This window comes from Ovis aries, chromosome 18 (genome assembly GCF_016772045.2).
Source record: "Ovis aries strain OAR_USU_Benz2616 breed Rambouillet chromosome 18, ARS-UI_Ramb_v3.0, whole genome shotgun sequence".
Taxonomy (NCBI): domain Eukaryota; kingdom Metazoa; phylum Chordata; class Mammalia; order Artiodactyla; family Bovidae; genus Ovis; species Ovis aries.
Window position 1 is genome coordinate 24,671,607 of NC_056071.1, and position 4,110 is coordinate 24,675,716.

The following is a 4,110-nucleotide window of genomic DNA, read 5'->3' on the forward strand; positions in this document are numbered from 1 at the left end:
GTTAAGTATTTCTGTTGTTCATATTCTGATTTTTTGGCATCATCGCATGTGGGATCTTAGCTCCCGACAAGGGATGGAACCTGCATTCCCTGCATTGGAAGGCAGAGTCCCTCCACTACATTTTTTTTTTTTTTTCTGTCACAAGTGTGTATCTTTCCCCTCCTGCAATTTTATGTTTTCATGGGGATACTCCAGGATGAGCCGCATAAGGCCCTGACCACAAAATCCTTGGAAAAAGTCTGCAGTTTAAAGTGCATTTTGGTGCTCGCTTCGGCAGCACATATACTAAAATTGGAACGATACAGAGAACATTAGCATGGCCCCTGCGCAAGGATGACATGCAAATTCGTGAAGCATTCCATATTTTTGGGAAAACCAATACAGTATTGTAAAGTAAAATAAAGTAAAAATTAAAAATAAATAAATAAATAAAGTGCCTTTTGCCTGTGGAAAATGTAGACAAACTACTGCTCAGGATCCCTGGGCAGCCCACCGTTCTTTTTGTTGTTAAATTGATTTTTAATTGGAGGATAGTTGTTTTATAATGTATTGATTTCTGACATGCATCAACATGAATCCTCTGTAGGGTATACTCATGTCCCCTCCCTGCTGAGTCTCCCTCCCATCTCTCTCCCCCAACCCACCCCTCTAGGTCGTCACAGAGCACCGAGTGCCAAAACTAAGACACAGAGCAGACAAATAATAAAAAAATGTAAAAGGATACCCAATAAATGGGTAGATTTTCAGATAATGTGACAATGTAAAGGGAGAGATATTTAGGAATAGAATAATCCTTCTCAGGGCTTTCCTACCTGCAGTGCAGGAGACCCAGGTACCATCCCTGGGTCAGGAAGATCCCCTGAAGGAGGAAATGGCAACCCACTCCAGTATTCTTGCCTGGGAAATCCCATGGGGTTGAAAAGAGTTGAAGGCGACTGAGTGCTTAACACTCTCACGGTCAGTTCCATCTAGGAGTCTGCCCCTTAGGGCCAGCTCTGCTGAAAGAGTCTTGCTTGTGCTACCCTCTTCACTTTCACCTCCCATATTTTCTCAAGGCTTCATGGTTTGCAAGGATGCAGGATAAAGGAAGCAAAACTATGAGAGAGGTTTTGTACTATACAAGTTCTTGCCTTATGCCAGGCTCTTTACATACATTCTCATTTTATACAACACCTCTATGAAGTGGGCACATTGTCATCACCATCTTTCAGAAGAGCAATCAGAGACTTGAGGCAGTTTGTCCAAGATCACACAGCAAACGAACAGGAGAGTCAGAATTATCCAGACTCCCGTATTTCCCTAAATAAGGACCCCTTTCTGGTCCAGAAAAAAAGGGCCTTTTTCTGGTTTGTGGATGTTAATTACATTCTGTGGAGGAGCATCCAGGCAGGATCAGAAATTCCGTTCAGCCCCCGATTGTTTGCATGCAAATTAAGGCTTAACTAGCTTCCTTTCGAGCTCAGGGCTGTGACTGCAAGTGGGACGGTTTTCCGGTTTTCCTTCAGCTTCCTTGGCTGCTACTCTGCCAGCATTGCCTCATTCTGTCTCAAGTACTGCTGCCTTCTGACCCCAGAAGAAGGGGTGAGAAGTGCTCAGCCCAGCCTGGCAGGCCAGGAGCTTCCCAGGGCAGTGACTCCAGCTTCGGTTCTCTGAAAAAGCAAGGGGGTTTTCTAAGAGAGGCTTTACCCAAGAGGAAGGAAAAATATGGCAACCGAGCTTCAGCTGACCTTAAAGCCCTGTGATCTTAGTCCCTGTCATTTAGTGAATTCTGAATATTACTCAGCTTCTCCATTGTGTAGCTGGAGGAAACGCTTGTGCTGTGTCATCTTCAGTCGTCAGTGGGCAGTTTTCTCCCTGCTGAGTTTACTCTTTGTGTATTTTGAAGTTTCAGAATCCGATTGGGTGTCTGGGTGAGAAAAAGGTCAGAAGTTTTTTTTTTTTTTTTTTTCCTCTCCAGCCCCTTTCCAGAAGTTCCCCTCTGAATGGTTTGCGAGTAAGTACAGATGACTGATGCTCAGGGGAGAGAGGGACAGGATGAGGCTAAGGTCAAGTTCACACCAGAAAGGTTAAAGAGATAGATCTGACTTGGTGCTTCTGGGAAGAATGAACAAGATTGAGGGGACCTGGGCTCTCTCGCTTGCTTGCAATGTAGGCAGCAAACACAGCAGGCACAGTGACAACCAGGAATTGTTTGGCTGGTGAACTGGCTCATTAGGGAGCATGGGGTGGGTGCAGTTGGAAGGGACCTTGTGACCGGACTGTATAAAGAAGGGTACTTGAGCACCTTACGGAGGGACTGGGTTTTATCCTGGACTAGATGGCCATGATGGTGGGGGTGTGGGCATTGCAGATTTGCAAAGGAAGGGTCATGATGAAAGCAGGGATGTAGAACAATCACTTTGGAAGTTGCAGGAGGGAGAGACAGGAAGTGGGGAGGCTAGTGATTTCATTCATAACAAGTCCGAAGAGCTGAGGCCCCCACCAGGGAAGTGGCTGGGAGGCAGGAAGAGGAGGAGACAAGAGGCCAGTCCCGTGGAAGAGTCTGCAGAGCTGGACTGCGGGCCGGGCAGGGGAAGCTGGACTCATACCTTCTAGGGGCTGCTTTGTGATCATTCAAGGAAAGGAGGTTTTGATTTAGAGGGGTGTGTGCAGCCTTTTCTTTTCTGAAGTAAACTTTTCAATGCAAATATAACATCTCTGCATGAAAAGTAAACACCTCCAGAGTCTACACCTGAATGAATCCACACAGCGAACACACTTGTGCAACCAGCATCCAGAACAGGTCACTGACCATGGCCAGCACGCCAGCACCCTTTCCTCTGTGCCCCTAGCCTTTCCCTCTCTTTGTCTGCTGAGGAGACCACCATTCTGACTTCCCAAACCTTCAATTACATTTGCCTATCACTCCATGGTTGTGAAATCCATTTATAGGGTTGCATATAATTACAGTTCACTTAGTCCCAAAATTCCACTCTATAAATTTAGCAGCGGGTGGGAAGGTTCTGTATAGCACAGGGAAGTCAGCTGGGTGCTCTGTGATGACCCAGAGGGGTAGGATGGGGGGAGTGGTGGAGGGAGGCCCAGAAGGGAGGGGATATATTATATATATACACATATAGTTGATTCACAAAGTAGTACAGCAGAAAATAACACAACATTGTAAAAACAATTATCCTCCAACTAAAAGAAATTTTAGATGTAGAAATAAATGGACATAGAAAGATGTTCATGACCTGCTATGAAAAAAAAATTAGCATAATCCATTTAGTTCATGTGCTGTTGCCGAGTAGACATTTGAGTCACTCCTCATTCGGAGCCATCAGGACTGTGGCTTCTAGGAGCAGCCTCGTTTGTGTCTTTTCGTGCACACGAGCACATGACGAGCAGTGGACTCGCTGGGTCATGGGGCATGTGTGCGTTCAGTTTACACAGATGCTGCCAAACGTGTACTTGGGTTCTGACAGGTTGAATTTTAAGTGGCAGCTATGAATCAAGTTGGGAGACGGGGTTAAAACTGTAGATGAGAGATGAGTTTACATTTCGTGTCATGAAAGAAAGCCATAGAAACATGATGTTTTTTAAGATGCAACTCAAAGCCACTTTTGTCCTTGAGCAGCGTATTGGAGCTGTCAGGAGAGGGACCACACCCATCACAGCAAAGAGCTGCCAACAGTCTTTTTAGGTTCCTAGACTCTAAGCTAGGGGTATCCCCGGGTCAAATTTCTTTGCCTACCCCCCCTTTCCCCTTCTGGAATATGTGGCTCCCTCCAATTAAAAAAAAAATTTTTTTTTTCTGAAAAGTTGGACTATTCCCTGGGTTTATGATATGTGCTCCATTGTACTAATCCATCCCTCACAATTCCATCTCTCCATTTGCATAACTGCTGTAATTTTTAACATTTCCGAAATCGTGCTGTGGGGGAGGGATGTGATGAGATCAGACAGTTTCTGCTTCAGCTAGCTGCTAGCTGGGTGCCCACAGACCACGGAGAGCCGGGAAGTCCAAACAAGCTCCAGAAGACACAGGGTCAGGCAGGAGATGTCTTCTCTCTCCAGGGAAACTCTGGCTTGTAGCCAAGAAAAAAAAAAAGGAATTTTCAAACTTCTTTG

At 45.5% G+C, this 4,110-nt stretch overlaps 1 non-coding gene across 1 annotated transcript; it reads left to right on the forward strand.

Annotated features, from left to right (window-relative positions):
* Positions 1-261: 261 nt before the first annotated feature.
* LOC114109275 (U6 spliceosomal RNA) lies at positions 262-368 on the forward strand. The gene has a single exon (XR_003585949.1). It is a non-coding gene; the product is annotated as a U6 spliceosomal RNA (small nuclear RNA).
* Positions 369-4,110: the final 3,742 nt, after the last annotated feature.